This window comes from Oryctolagus cuniculus, chromosome 6 (genome assembly GCF_051225735.1).
Source record: "Oryctolagus cuniculus isolate XC-2025 breed Fujian yellow rabbit chromosome 6, ASM5122573v1, whole genome shotgun sequence".
Taxonomy (NCBI): Eukaryota; Metazoa; Chordata; class Mammalia; order Lagomorpha; family Leporidae; genus Oryctolagus; species Oryctolagus cuniculus.
In genome coordinates this window covers 104,508,734-104,531,346 of record NC_142872.1, presented here as the reverse complement: position 1 = coordinate 104,531,346, position 22,613 = coordinate 104,508,734, and the positions used below count along the sequence as shown (strand labels likewise).

Below are 22,613 nucleotides of genomic sequence, written 5' to 3'. Positions count from 1 at the left end.
TATCAAGACAAAAATATGCAAAATAATTATAGCTATGATAATCTGTTAAGGGACACAAACAGTAAAAGTTATAAAATGTGATAGCTAAAGTAAATTGGAGGTGGGCATTTGACCTAGTGATTAAGATGTGTGAGTTCCTCATTGGATGTTCAAGTCCTGGTTGAGCTCCCAAATCCAGCTTCCTGCTAATGCACTCCTTGATATATAGCAGGTAATTGTTTTCCTGCCACTAACCTCAGAAAACTGAAATTCCACCTCCCAGTTTCAACCTAGGTTCAGTTCAGCAGGCATTTGTTTAGTAAGCTGGCAGATGACACTTCTCTCTCTGTGCCTCACAAATAAAATGTTATTTTTTAAAAAAATTAAGAAGACAAATTTTGGTAGTGAAGGAAGCAACAATGTAGAGCTTGTGCAGGGGATCTCTTTTACTAAGGAGAGAAGATCCAACCAATGTTGCCTTCTCTCTTTTAACTGTCATTTGAACAAGAGATTTCATATTCCTGTAGCTCAGAATGCAGAAAATCCCCACCGATCTATGATTATAAAAGGAAGCATCATCCACATGACATATACAAAAAAAAATGGAAATAAAATACATCATTCTCCCATCCCCAGAAATTCAGTATTGTTTAACATCTCTCAGATGTTCAGAATCTCATCCACTCAACCAAGATTCTTCAGAAACAATGGTGTTAGTTCTTGCCTAGTCCAGCATGCCCAAACCTTAAAATTTCTTGAAACAGAAACCACATTTGGGCCTTACTTATTTGTCACAAATAAATGCATTTAGAAGGTGAGTCCTAACCATACTTACAGGTAATAAATCACACACACACACACACACACACACACAGAGAAATCTTAATCAGATTATGTGGGAGGAATTAAGAAAGTAAAGGCACAACTAAAATTATTTAAAATTCTGGAATAATTTATGCACATATTAGCCAGATACGTAAGACTTTTTAAGGGAATGAGGTATATTTAATCATCACAGGAAACACAAAACTCTGCTCATGGTTTTCATTTTTGAAAGTATTTGTATTTTTGTCAGAAATTAATACAAAACCTAACATATTTTCATTTCACTTATACTAAGTTGAAATGTTGTCTCTTTTTAAAATATTTATTTATTTATTTATTTGAGAAGCAGAGAGACAGAGAAAGATAACAGGCAAGCAGACAGAGCTCCTATCTAGTTGCTCACTCCCCAGATCCCCAAGAAGGCAGGAACCTAATCTAGATCTCACACATGACTGTAACAACCCTACTTGAGCCATCAACAATGCCTCCTAGAGTCTATGTGAGTAGGAACTTGGAGCACAGCACAGAAACCAGATAGTCTGGAAAGTGATATGATTGTCATCATTGGAATTTTGTAAGCTAGGCCGAATGGCCACTCTAGATTGCTTCATTTTAGCTAAAGAAAACCAGATTAAATGTAAGAAGACATAATTAAACAATCTTATTTATCAAAAAATATTTATTTTTCATATTTATTTTCATATTTCATATTTCATATTTCATATTTATTTTCATCTATTTATCTTGCTGTTTATCTTGAGATGAATCTATAGCTTTAAGTTAATTTATTCATCATTCTACAACATTATGATATTGAAGCTACACATATTTTTGAAAAGATCCCTATGAAATTAAGTCTTCATTTATAACTACATCATATATAAAATTTAGTTTTGTACCATATTAGAGTAGACATTAAATGTGTACTTTGGGAGCATATATACTATTTTTTTAAAAGATTTATTTATTTTTTAAAGATTTATTTATTTATTTGAAAGATAGAGTTACAGAGAGAGATAGAGACAGAGATTTTCCATCCACTAGTTCACTCCTCAGATGGCTGTAACTGCTGGAGCTGAGCTGATCCAAAGCCGTGAGCCAGGAGCTTCTTCAGGGTCTCCCAAATGGGTGCAGGGGCCTAAGGACTGGGACCATCTTCTGCTGCTTTCCCAGGCCATAGAAGAGAGCTGGTTCAGAAGAGGAACAGCCGGTACTAGAACTGGCGCCCATATGGGATGCCGGCACTGCAACCAGTGGCTTTACCACTGCACCACAGCGCTGGCCCCTAAAATTGAAATACTATGGACAAGATTAACATGATCCTTGTACAAGGTTGGCATGTGTATTTTTGAAACTTTGAATATTTTTACTTAAGAACTAATAAAGGGATTGATGTTGGGGTGTAGCTAGTTAAGCTGCTCCTTGGGACACTACATCTCATATTGAGCCTTGGCTACTCCCACACTTTTGAATCAGCTCCCTGACAATGCTCTAAGAGACAACAGATAATGGTCCAAACACTTGGGTGCCTGCCTCCCATGAAGGAGACCCTGATGGAATTCCTAGTTCCTTGATTGAGCCTAGCCTATCCCTGACGATGACTGGAATTTGGGAAGTGAAGCAGCAGATGAAAAGTCTCTCTTTGTCCCTCTCCTTTGCCATATTTCTCTCTCTCTCTCTCTCTCTCTCTCTCTCTCCTTTGTCACTATATCTTTCAAATAAATAAATGAGCAAATGAATAAATAAATCTTTCTAAAAATAAAACTAAGTGAATTTATTACCAATAAGTCAGTCTTACAAGAACAATCAAATATTCCTTTGGATATAATGTAAGGACACCATGTTAGCTTGAATTCATATGAACTAAAAAAGAGCACCAACAAAGGTAACTACATAAGTATTTTTTTGTAAAGTGTAAGTATTTTTGTTTATACTATTTTTATTCCTTCTGATTTAAAAGATAAATAAAAGAATCATTATAATCTATGTTTATGTGCATCTGATGAAGAAAGCTGTAATTTCTTTAAGAGATTGCTAGATTTTAATGTTTTAGTAAGAGAATAGAAATGCTTGAATATACTGATATTTTTTCCACTGATATACATTATATTTTTTTGTACTCTATTAGTTTCCACAGATCAGGGAAAACATAGTATTTGTCTTTTTGGGAATGGCTTATTTCACTAAGTATAATGGATTCCAGTTGCATCCATTTTGTTGTGAAAGAATTTCACTATTTTTATAGCAGAGTAGTATTCTATAGTGTATATGTGACACAGTTTCCTTATTCAGTCATAGGTTGATGGATATCTGGCTGATTCCACATTAGCTATTGTGAATTAGGCTGCAATAAACATGGGAATACAGATAACTCTTTATATGTCAATTTTCATTTTGTTTGGATGGAATGCCTGGTCAAATGACTGATCTGTTTTCAGCTTTCTGAGGTATCTCTATACTATCTTCCACAATGGCTATACTAGTTTGCATTCTCATCAAGAGTGGACTAGGGTACATTTTTCCCCACATCGTCACCAGCATTTATTTGTTGATTTCTGTATGATAGCCTTTTTAACTGGGGTGAGGTGATAGCATGTTGTGGTTTTTATTTGCATTTCCCTGATGGCTAGGGATCCTGAGCATTTGTTCATGTGTCTGTTGGCCATTTGAATCACTCTTTTGAAAATACCTATTCAAGTCCTTGGGCCATTTCTTAACTGGCTTGTTTCTTTTTGTTGTTTTTGACTTTCTTGAGTTCTTTATAGATCTAGGATACTAATCCTTTATGAGCTGCATAGTTTGCAAATATTTTCTCCCATTCTGTTGGTTGCCTCATTTTACTGAGTATTTCCTTTGTAGTGTAGACACTTCTTAGCTTGATGTAATCTATTTTGCTTTGATTATCTGTGCTTCTGGGGTCTTTTTGAAGAAATTTTTGCCTATGTTAATGTCTTGCAGAATTTCCCCAATGTTTTCTTCCAGTAATTTGATGATATCAGGTCATCAATTTAGCCCTTTATTAATTTGAGTTTTTTTTTTATAAGCTGTAACATAGGTGCCTTGTTTCATACTTCTGCATACAGAATTCTCAATTTTTTAAAGAGACTGTCCTTTTTTTAAATTTTTATTTAAAAAATATAAATTTCAAAAGTACAACTGTCGAATTCCCTCCTATAACCTTCCTCCCACCCGCAACCATCCCATCTCCCACTTTCTCTCCCATCCGATTCTTTATCACCATCATTTTCAATGATCTTTATATACAGAAGATCAACTTAGTATATACTAAGTAAAGATTTCAACAGACTGCACCCACAAAGACACACAAAGTATAGAGTACTGTTTGGGTAGTATTTTTACCATTAATTAGCATAGTACAACACAGTAAGGACAGAGGTCCTACATGGGGAGCAGGTGCACAAGTGACTCCTGTTGTTGATTTAACAATTGACATTCTTATTTATGATGTCAGTAATCACCCAAGGCGCTCTTCATGAGCTGCCAAGCTAAGGAAGCCTCTTGAGTTCACCAACTCCAATCTTATTTAGACAAGGTCATAGTCAAAATGGAAGTTCTCTCCTCCCTTTGGAGAAAAGTACTGCCTTCTTTTTTTTTTAACTTTTATTTATTTATTTATTTATTTATTTATTTATTTTTTTGACAGGCAGAGTGGGCAGTGAGAGAGGGAGACAGAGAGAAAGGTCTTCCTTTTGCTGTTGGTTCACCCTCCAATGGCCGCCGCGGCCGGCGCACCGTGCTGATCTGATGGCAGGAGCCAGGTACTTATCCTGGTCTCCCATGGGGTGCAACCGGGACAGAATCTGGCACCCCGACCGGGACTAGAACCCGGTGTGCTGGTGCCGTAAAGTGGAGGATTAGCCTAGTGAGCCGTGGAGCTGGCCAGTACTGCCTTCTTTGATGGCCTGTTTTTCCCACTGGAATCTCACTCACAGAGATCTTTCATTTAGTTTTTTTTTTTTTTTTTTTTTTTTTTTTTTTTGCCACGGTGTCTTGGCTTTCCATGCCTTCAAAACTCTCATGGGCTTTTTAGCCAGTTCTGAATGCCTTAAGGGCTGATTCTGAGGCCAGAGTGCTGTTTAGGACATCTGCCATTCTATGAGTCTGCTGTGTATCCTGCTTCCCATGTAGGATCATTCTCTCCTTTTTAATTCTATCAATTATTATTTGCAGGCACTGGTCTTATTTATGTAATTCCTTTGACACTTAACTCTTTAATTAACACACAATTATTCTTAGTCATTTAAATTTAACTGAAAAGTGATCCCTGTTAAATGTAAAAGTGGGAATAAGAGAAGGAAGAGATGTACAGTTTGGCACATGCTCACTCTGACTTACCCCTAATGGTAGAGCTAGAAATGTGCCAGGGGATTCTAATTCAATCCTGGCCGGCGCCGCAGATCACTAGGCTAATCTTCCGCCTGTGGTGCTGGCATCCTGGGGTTCTAGTCTCGATTGGGTCCCGGTTCTGTCCCTGTTGCTCCTCGTCCAGTCCAGCTCTCTGCTGTGGCAATCCCATCAAGGTGGCATGTACCAATGTCATCTTACTTGTTAAAGTGATCAGTTTAAGTTCATAATTGATAAAAAAGATAGGATTAAGTGTCAAAGAGACTGTCCTTTCTCCAGGGTTTTATTTTAGTGCCTTTGTCAATAATTTGTTCTAGATAAATGGATTAATTTCTGGAGTTTGTGTTATATTAAATTGGCCTACATATCTATTTTGTTCCAGTACTAGGCTGTTTTTATTATAACTGCCCTGTGGAATATTTTGAAATCTGGTATTGTAATGCTTCCTGATTTGTTTTGTTGTTTAAGATCACTTTAGCTATTTAGGGTCTCATGTTTCTGTATGAGTTTTGGCATTTTTTTTTCTAGATCTTAGAAGAATGTCATTGGTATTTTGATCAGGATTGCATTGAATCTGTAAATTCCTTTGGTAGTATGTAATTTTGATGATATTAATTCCTTTCATCCATGAATATGGAAATTTTTCCATTTTTTGTGTCTTCTTCTATGTCTTTATTTTTTATTTATTTCTATGTATTTATTTAATGTTTTCAAAATTTCCCCACTCATTATGATGCTCAGTGTGGGTGTGCCATATATTGCCTTGATTGTGTTGAGGAATGTTCCTTTGATATCCAATTATCTTAAGGTTTTTATCACAAAATGATGTTGTATATTATCAAATGCTTTCTCTGCATTTATTGAGATAATCATATTGTTTTTGTTCCACAATTTGTTAATGTGCTTTTCACATTTATTAATTTGCTTATATTGAATCATCCCTGCATACTAGGAATAAGTCTCAGTTTATCTGAATAATTGATCTTTCTTATGTATTGTTGAATTCTATCAGCTAGAATTTTGTTGAGGATTTTAAAATCTATGTTCGTTAGGGATATTGCTCTCTAATTGTCTTTCTTTGCTGTATCTTTTTCTGGTTTTGGAATTAAGGTGATACTGCCCTCATAAAAGAAAATGGAAAGATTTCCTCCTTTCAAATTGCTTTGAATAGTTTAAGAAGAATTGAATTTAGTTCTTTAAAAGTCTGGTAAAATTCAGCAGTTTATCCTTCCAGTCCTGAGCTTTTCTTTGTTGGGAGTGTCTATTATTGATTCAGTCTCTGCTTTGGTTAGAAACTTATTTAGGTTTCTATGTCTTCATGACTCAATTTTGGTACATTGTATGTGTCCAGGAATCTATTCATTTCTTCTAGACATTTCAGCTTATTGGCATATAGCTGTTTGTATTAATTCCTGTTGGTATTTTTATTTCTGTAGTATCCATTGTTACATCTCTTTTTTATTTCTGATTTCATTTATTTGAATCTTCTCCCCCCAACCTTTTCTTGGTTGGTTGGGCCAATGGAGTATTAATTTTGTTTATGTTTTTTTTTTTTTTTTAAAAAACAGCTCTTTATTTCACCGATATTTGTATTTTTTGTTTCAATTTTATTTCTTCTTTAATTTTAGTTATTTTTTTTCCTCCAACTACTTTTGCGTTTGATTTGTTATTGTTTTTCTAGGTCCTTGAGATGCTCATTTGTTTGGTACCTTTCCAATTTCTTGATGTAGGTGATAGTTGCTATAAAGTTCACTTTTAACACTGCTTTTGCTGTATCCCATAAATTTTGATATGTTCTATTGCTATCTACATCAGCTTCCAGGAATTTTGTGTGTGTGACAGGCAGAGTGGACAGTGAGAGAGAGAGACAGAGAGAAAGGTCTTCCTTTACCATTGATTCACCCTCCAATGGCCGCTGCGGCTGGCACACTGCGCTGATCTGAAGCCAGGAGCCAGGTGCTTATCCTGGTCTCCTGTGGGGTGCAGGGCCCAAGGACTTGGGCCATCCTCCACTGCACTCCCGGGCCACAGCAGAGAGCTGGCCTGGAAGAGGGGCAACCGGGACAGAATCCGGCACCCCGACCGGGAATAGAACCCGGTGTGCTGGCGCTGCAGGTAGAGGATTAGCCTATTGAGCCACGGCACTGGCCTATTTTCAGGAATTTTTTAATTTCTATTTTGATTTCGTCTATGACCCATTGTTAATTCAGGAGCATGTTCAGTTTCCATGTGTTTGCATATTTTCTAGAGTTTCTTAAGTTGTTAATTTCTAGCTTCATTCCATCGTGGTTAGAAAAATACATGGTATGATTTCAATTTTTTGAATTTGCTGACTTGCTTTGTGGCCCACCATATGATCTATCCAAGAGAAAGTTCCATGCACTGATGAAAAGAGTGTATATTCCACAACTGTGGATGAAATGTTCTATAAATACCAGTTAGGTCCATTTGGTTCATAGTGTAGATTTACTCTGTTGATTCTTCGTTGACTTTCTGTCTAGTTGAGCTGTCCATTGTTGAGAATGGGGTGTTAAAATTCTCCATTACTGTTGCATTAGAGTCTTTGTCTCCCTTTAGATCCATTAACTTTTGTTCCATTAACTTGTGTTTTAAATAGCCAGACACCTGGCATTGGGTACATATACATTTTTATAAAAGATTTATTTTATTTATTTGAAAGACAGAGTTACAAAGAGAGGTAGAACCAGAGAGAGAGAGAGAGAGAGAGTCTTTCATCTATTGGCTCACACCCCAATTAACTACAATGGTCAGAGCTGAGCTTATCTGAGGCCAGGAGGTGGGAGCTTCTTCCACAACTTCCACATGGGTGCAGGGACACAAGCACTTGGGTCATCCTCTACTGCCTTTTCAGGCCACTGATGAGAGCTGAACAAGAAGTGGAGCAGCGGGGACTCAAACTGGTGCCCATTTGAGAAGTTGGTTCTGCAAGCCAGGGCTTTAACCTGTTGTGCCACAGCACTGGCCCTAGCCTATACATGTATTATAGTCATGTCTTCCTCTGAATTAATCCCTTAACCGTTACATAATGTTTATCTTTGTCTCTTTTAAGAGTGTTTGTGGTAAAATCTATTTTTTCTTGTATTAGGATGGTTACAGTTGATTGTTTTTGCTGTTCATTAGGATAGAATATCTTTTTCCATCTTTTCATTTTTTAAGATCTTTTTTATTTGAAAGGCAGAGTTACAGAGAGGCAGAGGCAGAGAGAGACAGACACACACACACACACACACACACACAGAGAGAGAGAGAGAGAGAATCTTCCATCACTGGATCACTCCTCTGATGGTTGCAACTGCAAAGCTAAGAGAAAGGAACTTCTTCTCTGTCTCCCACAGGGGTGCAGGGGCCCAAGGACTTGGGCCATCTTCAACTTTCCTAGGCCATAGCAGAGAGCTGGATCAGAAGTGGAGCAGCCAGGACTCGAACCGGTGTCCATGTGGGATACCGGCACTGCAGGCAGCAACTTTACCCATCCTTTCACTTTCTGTCCATGTGTATCTTTGTTGTTAAGGTGTGTTTCTTGTAAGCAGCAAATAGATGTGTCTTTTTTTTTTTTAATCCATTTAGGCAGTCTATATCTTTTAATTGGAGAATTAAGTCAATTACATTCAGGGTTACTATTGATTAGTAGCTATTTTCCCCTAAATATTCCTATTTTTTACTTTGGGCTTCCTTTGTGCTTTTACTGAGAGATTTTTTGCCTTCACCTTCTTTTACAATGATGACTATGTTTCAATGTTTCTGTGCGTAACACATCGTTATGCATCACTTTTAAGCTGAAAGAGTGTGACAGTTTCTTTCAATTTCTGTTTATTTTGGAAGGTATTTATTTCACCCTTTTTCATAAATGAGAACGTTTCAGGGTTTAGTATTCTGGGTTGACAGTTTTTTTCTATTAAGACTTGGACTATGTCTCTCCATTCTCTCCTAGCCTGTGTTTCTGATGATAAATCAGTTGCGTATAATTGGAGATCCTCTGAAGGTAATTGGCATTTCTGTACTCCACATTTTAATCTTTTATTTATGTTTTACTGTTCAAAGTTTGAGTACAGTGTGTCATGGTGAAGATATTTTCTCATCATGTCTATGTATTTGGATGTTCCTATCTTTCTCCAAATTAGGGAAGTTTTATTAGATTATTTTACTGAATAAGCCTTCTAATCCATTCTCTTTCCACACCTTCCCAAACCCCCTTTTTTCCTAGCAGATTTAGCATATAAGAATTATCTGTAGCAAAACTAAGATCAGTATGGCTAGGATTTACAGAATATTTTCACCTTGTTATTTTCATCACAGGCAGATATTTAATGAATATTAAATTGAAACATTTTTGAGTCATTGATTTACTAAATTTGTGATGAAAGGCAATTTGACCCCCAAGGATAACCAGATTGTACCAATTTTAGAAGAGGAAGTTCAGGGGCCTGGCGCTGTGGTGGAGTGGGTAAAGTTGGTGTCAGCAGTGCCAGCATCCCATATGACCGCCAGTTCAAGTCCTGGAGGGTCCACTTCCGATCCAGCTCTCTGTTGTGGCCTGGGAAAACAGTGGAGGATGTCCAAGTCCTTGGGCCCCTGTACCCATGTGGGAGACCCAGAAGAAGCTCTTGGCTGCTGGCTTCACATTGGTGCAGTTCTGGCTGTTGTGGCCATCTGGGGAGTGAACTAGCCGATGGAAGACCTCTCTCTCTCTCTGCTTCTCTGTAACTCTGTCTTTCAAATAAATAAATAAATAAACTTTTTTAAAAAGTAGAGGAAGTTCAGAATTCAGTTTCTGGATAAGTGAAGCATGAAGTGAGTCATACAGAAAAATGTACTGATCGTGTATTTAACATTAATTAGGTACTGTATATATCACATTAGACACATCAATCATGCATCTATATTGCAGCTTCTTTAGTCAGAACAGGTTTTTGTATTTTGGGTTTTGTCTTTTAAAATAGAAAATATTTTTTAAGTTATTCACTAGTGTGGCACTCATGGTTTTTGAATAAGATTAGTATTATCTTTTTATAAAGCTTTTTAATGAAAGAATTTACAGTTTGGTAAAATTGCCGCTAAGCAATTACTGGGTCACAATCCTTATCTAATAAACCCATATATAAAAAGATGAGGAAGCTTGAAATTTCATGCAATCATTTACAAAAGAGGTAGTGATGTTTTCCTTTAGTTTTGTCCATGTTTAGATATTCTAGAAAATTCTGTAGCACATAATTCCACCTTCGCTGTAAACTCTCCCAAATGAGATAAAAGTGATGTAAAATTCTGTTTATAGATTTTGATATGCATATATGATTATGCATATAACCAAAGGCAAATATAAAGCATTAATAATTCTTCTGTGATCCTACTATGCTATACAAAGTATGTTCTTGGCCAGCGCACTTGAAAAGGATATAGCTCTTTGCAGCAGTAGACTGTTAGACACTACTTGATGCTAATGATAAGGCACATAAAAGGTATTCCTGCTGAAACCTTCTTTGTCCACCCCTTTTCACTTACTGTAATCCTCTCCCCAAATACATTAAATGAGATACTTTTCACCAGAAATGGTGAAAAGTGATTTAGTCATGGCTTATACCTGTTTATACTAATATTTATATTAATCGCTTACAGATTTACCTCATGTTATATTATAGGAATGACATGCTGACATAGACTCTTTGTTCTGTGAAAATTTTCTAACTTCTTAGAAAACAGTCCTTAAAACAGTTTCATCTTTCTTTTTAGTAATATTAATATTTTTGTCTAACCATAAAAAGCATTAAATACAGAAGAAGCAATACTGTAGTGTTTATTTTACATCTCTTCTCCACAAGCTTTATGTTTGAATTATATACATATGTGAGGTTATTTGCAATAATTTATAAGTTCCAAGGGTACTGATGAATGGTCACACGTTTTCAGGCTTAGTTGTAGTGTTTTAAGGGTTCAGGTACAGATTTAACAATATAATTTACTGAATGCAGTTTTTCATAGAGCACTAGAGGTCTTGTTGCAAACTGATCACAATGAAGTACTATGATAGGGCAGAAAAATTGTACCTGTAGTAAAGAAAATACTTAAATCCATCTGTAGAACATCTTTTAAAAATGTAAGGAGCTTCTTTTTCACTTAAAAATTATTTTGAATTGAAGATGTAAATGTATTCATCTTGATTATCTTTTCAAATTAGAGGAAATTATTTATATCATATAATGAATCAAGTATGTAAAGGAAAAATGTGGGAAATAATAGCATATTCAGAGTTTGTGTATATATAGTTTATGCCTTTCCAAGGCTGCCAATTGTTTTGGCTTTTAACAGTAATATTTCAATAGCCACAGTTCTTATTGTAGCCCAGCTCACAACTATCTTTTAAAAACTTTTATGTTCACAGTGAAAGAAATATTGACTTTGAAATTAGGCATTTATATTAATATCACTATAAATCAATGGGAATAGTAACTTTTAAACAAAATGATAAATATTGAGAGACTAATCTATCAAGTTAATAAGTTATCTATAGCAATGTAGCTCTTCTCTTTAGATGGTTTTTCAAAATAACTTTCTGTTGCTTGACAATTTTCTTAGTAAGCATTTGAATTAAGGTAGTGACTGGGATGGTTTACCTGGATGAACATTTTGAGACACATTTTGAATAATATGGCTTAGCATTAATGGGAAAATAATATATATATATTTTCTTATTCTAAAAAGATTAGCAATAAAATGTTGGTGAGAAGTGCAGAAATTAGAATTTTCATACATTGCATACAATTATTTAGTAAAACAATTGGTAATTGCTCAAAAAATTAAAATGTTACCATATAACCCAGTGATTCCATTTCTAAGAATATAAAGAGAATGGAAAACAAATATTAATTCAAAGCGTGTACACAAACATTCATAGAAGAATTATTCATCATAGTAAAAAAGCAGAAAAACCTAGTCTAACAATTGTTGACCATATACATATGTAATATATTCCTACAGTGGAATATATTCCTATAGTGGAATATATTTTAGTTGTATAAAAGATTGAGATGAAATATATGGTATATCCATGGCCGGCGCCGCGGCTCACTAGGCTAATCCTCCACCTAGCGGCGCCGGCATACCGGGTTCTAGTCCCGGTTGGGGTGCCGGATTCTGTCCCGGTTGCCCCTCTTCCAGGCCAGCTCTCTGCTGTGGCCAGGGAGTGCAGTGGAGGATGGCCCAGGTGCTTGGGCCCTGCACCCCATGGGAGACCAGGAAAAGCACCTGGCTCCTGGCTCCTGCCATCGGATCAGCGCAGTGTGCCGGCTGCAGCGCGCCGGCCACAGCGGCCATTGGAGGGTGAACCAACGGCAAAGGAAGACCTTTCTCTCTGTCTCTCTCTCTCACTGTCCACTCTGCCTGTCAAAAAAAAAAAAAAAAAAAAAAAAGAAAGAAATATATGGTATATGCAGACATAAAGGGCTAGATATGATATGATTCAATTTATATAGAAAGTCCACAATAGGCAAATTCCTAGAGACACAAAATGGGTTCTTTTCCAGAATTAGGAATGGAAGAGGTTTAGAGATTGACTGGTGATATGTATGGAATTTCTTAACATAGTGATGAAAATATTCTAAAATTAGATAGTGATAATAGTTTTACAAGTTTGTGAATAAACCAAGCTTTACTGCATTGTACATTGTTAAAAGAAAAGTTTTGTATATAAGTTATATCTCAATACATATACTTAGATATTCATTACACGAATTGAAATGTGTATATGATGGTTCATTTCTTATTCTATTTGAGATTGTTTAATACAAAGCTTATAGTTTTTCTCTAACAATGGAACATTATACTATTCACTACTTTGGTTTAAAAACATGTCAGAGACATTTCCTGTAAAGCTTTAGAAGTCAAATATTTTAGGTTTTACAGACCATAATTTCTCTGTCTGAATAGCTCCATTTTCTATGGCAATATGATAATAGTCTTGGGCAATTTACAAAGGAATGGATTGGTTGTATTTCACAAATCTGTATTTCTAAAACAGGTGACAGGTTGAATGTGGTCATCAGTTTTACAGGTCATCGTTTCATAAAAACCTCATCTATGAAAATTCCATTTTCAGTGTATTGAAAATGGAATAAAAAGTTTATAAGCACAAATAGTTCTCTAATAGCAAGTGAATAGTCTCTGTCCCACCTGTTCCACATGTTGTTAGTAAAAGAATTCGCCTAATGACCAATATCACTTACCTATTTGTCTCTCAATGTCCTTATTTCCTATGTAATAAAATACATATTCCCCTGTGAAGATTCAAAGATCTTTTATAAATTTGATTTTTATTTTACTGTCCAATTTCCAACTTGAGGCTCTTTTCTAGATACCATGCTGTTGATATGAAAAAATAAAAGGAGAAGGAACAGGGTGCCTAAATTCTATTCCCACAAACATAAGCTATCCTCCTACTAAACTTTCATCGACACCATTCATTTTGTTCATACTCTGGCATAATTGGGCCATGATAGGCTTTCAGCAAACATTTACTGAATATTTGAAAAGTATAATGTTATTCTGATGCAGTTTATTATTTTCACGTTAACATTTAAATGTTGTTTATCCTTTGCTACATCATGCCATATTGAGTCAAATTAAAATGCTTCTCAGTGTATGCTATCCATACACTTCTGGATGCTAAAATATTATAAACCAAGAATGTTAAACAGGGCAGGATTCAGGTAGTGTAGTTCAAACTTCATGTTTTACGGAAGTTCGATAGTGGGCCAGTGCCGCGGCTCACTATGCTAATCCTCCGCCTGCGGCGCTGGCACACCAGGTTCTAGTCCTGGTCGGGGCACCGGATTCTGTCCCGGTTGCCCCTCTTCCAGGCCAGCTCTCTTCTGTGGCCAGGGAGTGCAGTGGAGGATGGCCCACATGGGAGACCAGGAGAAGCACCTGGCTCCTGGCTCCTGCCTTCGGATAGGCGTGGTGTGCCGGCTGCGCCTCCCATTGGAGGGTGAACCAATGGCAAAGGAAGACCTTTCTCTCTGTCTCTCTCTCTCACTGTCCACTCTGCCTGTCAAAAAAAAAAAAAAAAAAAAAAAAAAAAAGAAGTTTTGATAGTGTGCACAGGTTCACATAGCATGTTGGTGTTAAACCAAGATCTATCTCTCCTACCTCTAAAGGAAAACCCAAGAACAGAAATTTAAAAATTGTATATAAGAAATGTAAAATGCACATGTAATTAAAAAACACATTGCAGGCAATCCTATCAAGTATTTCCTTTATTAAATTTTAGTCTGGGTGATTTCTTCTAGAGCTAAAATACCAGTTCATTTATTATAAGGGATAACATCCCTCCATGATTATTTTGGTAATATCATTACTTGAGCAGTTTTATTTGTCTTTTTTGATACTTCCTTATGAATATTTTGTAAGAAATTGGGAAAGAACATTGCAGTTTAGAAGAACACTAAAAACCTTATTACAGGTGCTTTTTCTTTTAAGGGCTACATAGCATAAAACATAACGGTGGCCTGTAAATTTCTAGACTATTCATCTTTGTTCCCTTTACAGAGAATGTTGACAGAGTGGTATCAAATAGCTCCTCACCTTTAAAAGCTCAAGCTAGGTAACTTCTATTTAGAAAAAAAAAAAAAAAACTTCATTGATCATCTATTTTCAATGGGGAACACTGGCTCCCATTGTCTTGTAAAAAAATCAAAGAATAAGAAGATCTAAACAACATGGTATTGAATAAATCCAAGAAAACAGCTCAGGAAGAGGATGAGCTCAATGATAGGCTGTGACACACTTTTGACTGTTATACATACTTTAACTCACTATAGTTTTCACTATAATCCCATGAGTTATTGTTATCCTTGATCTACAGGAAAGGAAATAGTGACTAAGCCGTTTTTCCAATGTAACTTAGAGTCATAATCAGGATCTAGACTGTTTGAGTTCATCACATTAAATTTAAAATGTTTTAGAAATATTTTATTCAGAATTATTCTCTGAATTATTATTGGAGAGGAGATTGTAATGGATACATTATATGTATTATTTGTAATTAATAACTATAATAGATAATGTCAACAAAATTAATTTGGGAAGATGGAAGGTAGATGGCTTAATGTGATTTAGATTTTGGTTTTATTTGCTTTGTGAATATCCCTCAAAGGAGAAGTGAACAAGACTTGCTCAGTGTTTCAAAGCAATAAGAAAGATATCTGAAAGCCATCACATCATAAATTAAACAAAAACTGTTAAGAGGCTTAGAAGACACATCCGAAGAATTCTCCTAGTAAGTAGAATAACAACAACAACAACAAAATGTGGGAATAGGAGAAAAAATAGTAAGTTATAGCAACAAGGTTGGAGGTATAACTTGAAGCTGATTTCAATTCAAAAAAACAAAAAAAGGAAAGCAGAGGAAAAGTCTAGGGAGAAATTTCTTAAGAAATATGGAAGTATGTAGTGCAAGACTATTTTGCAGAAATAAAAAATAAAGGTTTAAAGGTATACAGAGTTCAATGAGAGCTAACTACAATGAATTCATATCATTATTTATTATTAAGGAATATGAGAACCATAGAAATAAAGAGAAGATTCTAAAAAATTTAGATTATTGGAGATGGATGGGGTAATGAGGACAATATTATATTCGGAAGAGCTAGAAGTGTAAATGATATTGAATTTCTTGATAGCATGACTTGAAACCAAAAGAAAATGAGCAATTCCTTCAATATTCTGGAGGAGAATAATTTTTAATCTGAAATAGCATGGTTAGCCAAAATATTATGTGTAAAGGTGGAACTTGAGACTTTTTCATAATATTGCAAAAAAGTTTGCTCACTGTTATTTGACCATACTGAGATGAGTCTTACAGTTAAGTTATAGAGGTAAAGAATGTTTTAATCATATTAAATTAGCAAACTAAGCAAGGAGACAACACATATATAGCAATTAACAAGTCTTGACAAAATAATCATTTTCATAAAAATAAAATATTTCATCATGTGCTTCAGCAATGAGAATTGCTTATCTGATCAAATAAAGCAAACATCAAATATTGATTTCAAAATCATTTTTTGTTATACTTCTATTGGGTAGAGAGAAGATAGAGTTATAAAACAGTTAAATACTAGTCTTATCAGAAACCAAAGGATACTATTTATTTATTTTTATGTTTATTTATTTGAAAAGCAAAACAAGAGTGAGAAATGAGAGCAAGAGCAAGAGTGAGAGAGAGAAAGAGAGAAAGATCTTCCATCTACTGGCCCAATCCTCAGATGCCCACATCAGCCAGGCCAGGGCCAGGTTGAAGTTAGGAGCCAGGAACTCCATCCTAGTCTCTAACTTCCATGGCAGAAGTTCCAGTACTGATCTCCTATCTACTGCCATCCAGGCACATTATAAAGAAGATAGCCCTGGAATTGGAGAAAAGACCTGATCCCAAGCACTCTGATATGAGATATTGGCATCCCAAGAGATGACTTACTGGATGTACCTTGACACCTGCCCCCAATCAATACTATTTAAGGATGAAAAATAAAACAAATATTAACAATTTTTATTGTTTCAAATAACAGAAGAATTTTTTAAGGAGGGTCTTTGTGTTTGGAATGATGAGTAGGATAAAAATTATTTTTTTGGTTTTTATAATTTTATAAGCTTTCTGTTAAATATATATCAAATCATGCATGAGGATTGATTTGTTAAATGAGAATTAATTTTTAAAAGTATTTATTATTTGGAGAATAAGAAGACCTAGGTTATAGTCTCAATTGTGCCATTAGTTTTTGGGAAAATCAGAGCACAGACAAAATGAACACATCAAGGGGGAGTTTGGTGCAGTGGTTAAGACATTGTATAATAAATACATGATATATATGTATATTTATAATAAATATGTTATAAATATGTTCATGTATATTTAAAATAAAACATGAATCATTTTGGGTCAAATACTGCAAGTCAGGGGAAGGTGCATGATCTAGTGGCCAAGTATCACAAGCTGGGTGACTTAAGAAAACAGAAATTTATTCTCTCCAAGATCTGGAAGTAGTAAGTCCAAACCCAAATTGTTGGAAGGCAGTGTTCTCAAGGGAGGATCCTTCCTTGCCTCTTCCTCATTCCATTGGTTGCTGTTAATCTTACCATTTCTTGACTTAGGGTTGCCTCTCTCCAGCCTCTTCTCTGCCATCAATTGGCCTTCTACCTGTACTTCTGTCTCTGTGTCTTCCTAGGGGGAAACCAGTCATACTGGATTAACGGTACACTTTATTCATCTCACTTTAACTAGATACATCTATGATGAGCCTTTTTTCCAAATGTGGTCATATTCTGAGGTATCGGGTATTAGGACTTAACAGAGATTTTGGGAGAACAGAATGCAGCCAATATTGACCCAAGTCCTTAGATTCAATAGCTTCTAAGAGACAGAACCTCAAAATAGTTGACATATTACAATTAAAATTTCTCCTTCTTGCTGCTCCTATTAGTTACCCAAGCAAAGTTATATAACTTCATGTTCAACGAGCTAATTGAATTCTTTGCAAATTGAATGTATGAATTATGTGTGTGTGTGTGTGTGTGTGTGTGTGTGTCTGGCCAGCCTTCAGAATGCAATTTAAAAAGATAGGTGTGCCACTTTTTTACTTTAAGATCAGTCCCCAGATAAATGTCTTGGCAGTGTCCACCTTGCTAACTCCCTTAAGGAGAGAGCTGCAAAGTTCTGTAACCTGTTGTGATTCTCTGAGGAGGCCCCATGGCTTCAGTTTCTTGCTCTGACCCACAAGGGAGGAGACAGGGTCTTTCTCAAGTCTCACAGGCTGCAGGGAAAATTTCCACTGCCGCTTCTATCAGCATGTAGAACCCTTGATTTGTTAGCACTTGCTTTTGTTTCTCACTAGGTTTAAGCAGGTTGAGATGGGATATTAAATCTTTTGTTTCTCTCAGTGTAAATAAATGCCCTATTACTGGGAAAATGAATCTCTTAGAGTTATGCTTTGGAGTTTGAAAAATTAGGCTCTTTATCAAACCAGGGTAGTTACCCTCCTGGTTGGCCCCAGGTCACCGGCTGTTATGTTTCAGTGTTATTCAGTGTTCCCAGTCCCTAGCCTTCCTTTCCTTGATCTTCTACCCTGAAATTCCCTGCTCACAGGAGGTTCTTTTAATCAGGAGTAAACATGAAAAGGAAGAAAATTTAGCAGGTTTCCCTATTAAGAGATACAGCTAAAATTTCAGTAATAGAAATGCCTCACTCTAAATAATGGAGTTGTCATGACTAAATGGCATTATAAATAAAACTTTTTTGATGAGAATGTTTTTCCTGCAACTAGAATAAAAAATAACCCTAGTCTTGAAATTTCCTTGAAGACTTTCATGTTTTTAATTAATTAATAATATATGAAGTACTCAAAAGTATATCAGCAATTTAAAATCTTGGCTTTTATGAAATTGAAAGATTTTACAATCTTATTAAATGAAAAAATTATTACTGTTTGATGTACTTTACAAAAGTCATGTGGTTCTTATACATATACAAGACATATATATATATGTAAGAATATATATTTTTTTGTGAATGATATATCACATTAAATTTTACTGAACTCCTACTAAATATATTATGCATTTTTTGTGGGAAACATAAAAGAATAAGTGAGACTCAGTTACTGACTCCACACAACTATAAACCATAGTTGAAATTATATTTATATAATGTTATAATAATTGTATCATCCAACCCAATTTTGGTAGAAAGGAGCTATAATTTTTACTAAAATTTGTGGAAAATCATTATCAAATGTATCAATTTAAAAATATTTGTTACCACATGTTTCAAGAGCTGATAGAGTGTTGTTCAATGGAAAGCCATTTTTAAATAGAAATTCTTATTGTTTAAGAAACTGTTGATTGCTATTCTCCCCTTACTAATTCTAACTCATACTCACTTCCACTTATCAATGGCTATGTGGGAAGGGAAGAACTCCTTTCAGCTGTGATCTTGGAGAATAATGAAGAAAGAATTTTTGACAGATCTGATAATAGATACTTCTCATCTAAAATATACATTAAATGTGATGTCTGAGAAAATTATCACCCAAATTTCTTCTTCTAGAAGGAGGTTCTTAATTATAGGTGTCAGAACAGTTTATATCTGTGAACTTTGTATATTATTATTTACTTGGTCCATATAAAGAAAATATAGTAACTTTCTTAGCACTTAACTTAAGGTGGGTGTGTTAATGTTATTATCAGAGAGGATGTCTGTAGTTCAGAAGATGTGCCTGTATTTTATTAGCACTTTTACAAGAGGTCCAAATATTGTGTTGGCTCCAGTAGAGTCCACAGTTCATTGGTTCTACTGGAGTACTTGTGCAAAAGTCACTGTTTATTTATATTCCAAAGATGAAAAAAATTAAATAAGTTAATGAAAAAAATGTAAAAACCACCTCCTCTTTTCTTTCCCATCCATGTTAATTCTCTTCTATCTCAAATTAATTCCTAGAAGTGATTTTTATGTTTCTTAGACTCTTTATGCATGTGTCCCTCATGCTACAGCACAAACTATTCCTTCTAGATCTTATGCTCTTTCCATTTGAAGAATTACGTATGTTCATATATCACTCAGAATTTATCCACTCTCCCAGATATGCATTTTTATTGCGCGTCATAGCATCACAGGAAGACAAATTCTCCTCTTAATAATGGCAGCTTGGTCATTGAATCACACAAAGCTATAATTCTTTCAGTTTTTCAGTAGTGAGCACATTCTGTGGAGGTAGAATTTTTAGAGGTTAAGTATAGTGTTTTCTACACTCAAATTGCTTTCCCCTTGCCACAGAAATTGACTAGTGAGAGGTAGAGTTTATTAATGTGTAATCCATTAGGTCATTATATATAACGTGGTTCAGATAAGTACTGTGAAATACTTTTATTTAAACTCATTTCACTACATGGCTTCCAGTAGACATCTTTACTGCCCTCTGGTGGTAGTATCTGAGAACCGCATATTTAGAGGTCTTCACTGGCATTATTTTCAAAAAACTAAGTTCATTAAACTCGCCAGGTACAAATTAAAGAATAGGTGATGGTAAATATTCATATTCATTGAAATTGACTAATGTGGTCAATAATTTTATAAATTTTAAAAGTATAAATATTTATTTTTGTCAGATAATCATTTCATAAAAACAATATTCAGTGTTTGCTTTAAAATCATATATTTTCTTCGTTGAACTTAATAGCCTTTCTGTATATATATATTTGAATTAGAGATTAATATTTCAAAAATTCTTTAAGTAAAACTGTAAATAATTTCAAAATAATTCTACTCTAAACACACAAACACGCAGTCACTTAAATGTTGGAAACTATCATTTCAGATGATTCCCTTTTTCAGATCCTCTCCCTCCTTTCAAAATTTTTATTGAATGTCTGAATCTAGGAGCTCTTTGTGATATTGTGAGATTGGTAAAGTCTGGAGTTGTGACTTTGTAGGAGAGATTGAAGTCTATATTGTTATATATCTCTAAGGTTATGAAGAATGGTTGGTGGGAAGGAGGCATGTCATTGTTGTCCCCAAGTTTGCCAGACTCCAAAATTTGGAAAAAAAAAAAAAACACCAAACCTCTGCTTTTGGAAAGGGCTTTGGGAGTGGCTGAAAGTTTTATAGTGCAAGTGAAAGTCTGAAATATAGAGCACTATGCAGTGTCGTTACGTGGTTTAAGCTGAATTTCAACAGAGCGATCAGGGGCTTCTGTGTTTTGATGTGAATGTGTGTGATTGGGGGTTATCTGAGAGGCTACTGAGGACACAAAAAGATTCTAGACAGGAAAGAACAGGTATATATGAGAGGGTGAAAGAGTGCAAAGACAAACATCATCTTCTTGGTTCCTTTTCTATTCTTATTTTTCACCGTCTTCCACAGATCTGTTTACTAACTGCCCATGGTCCCTTGGGTCCAATGAGTTCACAAACCTGTCCATATTCTATTAATAATGAAGGGACTTTGAAATTTTTCTCACCCAGTATTCCTTTTCCAGAGAGCTTTACTCTGAGATGTGTGATGGGATGGGTGATCTGGTGAGAATCTATAGTCATATTTTGACAGAAACTGCTGATTTACCTTTATACCAATAAAGAGTGTATATTTTTATTTCAGTTATTTGAAAGACAGCGACATAAAGAGGTCTCAAATTTACATGTTTGCTCCGCAAATGCTTAAAAAAATCCCAGGATTGGGCCAGGTCAGGAACTCAGTGCAGGACTACCTCATGGGTGGCAAGGATTCAGCTGTCATCTACTGACTCCCAAAATATACATTACCAGGAAACTGACATCAGGTGCAGAGCTGGGACTTGAACCCAAGCACTCCATCAGAGGTTGCAGCCACCCTAAGCAACATCTTAACCTCTGTGCCAAATGTCTGCCACACAAATGCTATCTTTTAATTTTTATACGTTTATTTTAAAATTTCATTTATTTATTTGAAAGAGAGTGAGGGAGAATCTTCCATCCACACTACCCCTCCCCCAGATGACTGCATCAATTAGGGCTTGGCCAGCCAAAGCTAGGAGCTTGGAATTTTATCTGGGTCCTCTACATGGGTTCTAGGCACCAATCTAATTGAGCCAATACCTGCTGCCTCCCAGGGTGAACATCAGGAGGAAACTAGATTGAAAGTGGAGCTGGGACTCTGGTTTGTGGAATATGGGTTTCTCAATTGGCAATGTAACCACTGCACCAAACACTCACTCCACAAATAGTACCTTGATGCAAATGCAGGGCACCTCCAGCCTCCATGTAACAGAGATACTTTGGGGCAAGAAAATCAGTCAGTTTCTCTGATAACAGAATATAAATCTACAGAGCAATTCTAGAACCAGCTCTGTTCAACTGTGGGAAAGAAAATATCGAATTATTTTCTCCATAAACCCTTATGCAGGCATCAAATAGCTTTTACACTGAAGTCAAAAGGCAAAGTTAACAGTGGGAAGTCTGTTTAAAATCTGTGTCTTGCCATCTTTATCTTCCCTTGGCACATGGTAGGCACCTTTTCATTGTTCTCTTGATAAATATTAAAAATTGTAAAGGTACTTCATTAGGCCAGATTCATAGAATAAAGTCATGTAAAATATTCTTTCTCAGAAATCGCATTTATTTTCAGTTGTCTGCAACAATAATCATGATAAAGAGTCAAACCAGCAGGATGAGCGTGGTAGAGAAACACCATTACCTAGAACGTAGTTTGCTTTCAGCAGCAAAGCATAAGGTATCAGGGGTGATGAGGTCAAGAAGTCATCCAAATTTCTCCTTCCTTATCATTTGCATGTTTTTAAAAACTTACAAAAGTAGTAAAGTTCTGCAACCTGCAACTGAGATTGGATAAAATATTTCGTACACACATTTCATTGTAATGCCTTGAATTTTCACAGTGGCTAACTCTGAAA

The 22,613-nt window shown here is 35.5% G+C and overlaps 1 non-coding gene across 1 annotated transcript; it reads left to right on the top strand.

Moving 5' to 3' along the window:
• The first annotated feature begins 2,070 nt into the window (after window positions 1-2,070).
• Window positions 2,071-2,172, top strand: LOC127490848 (U6 spliceosomal RNA). The gene has a single exon (XR_007919241.3). It is a non-coding gene; the product is annotated as a U6 spliceosomal RNA (small nuclear RNA).
• The last annotated feature ends 20,441 nt before the right edge of the window (window positions 2,173-22,613 follow it).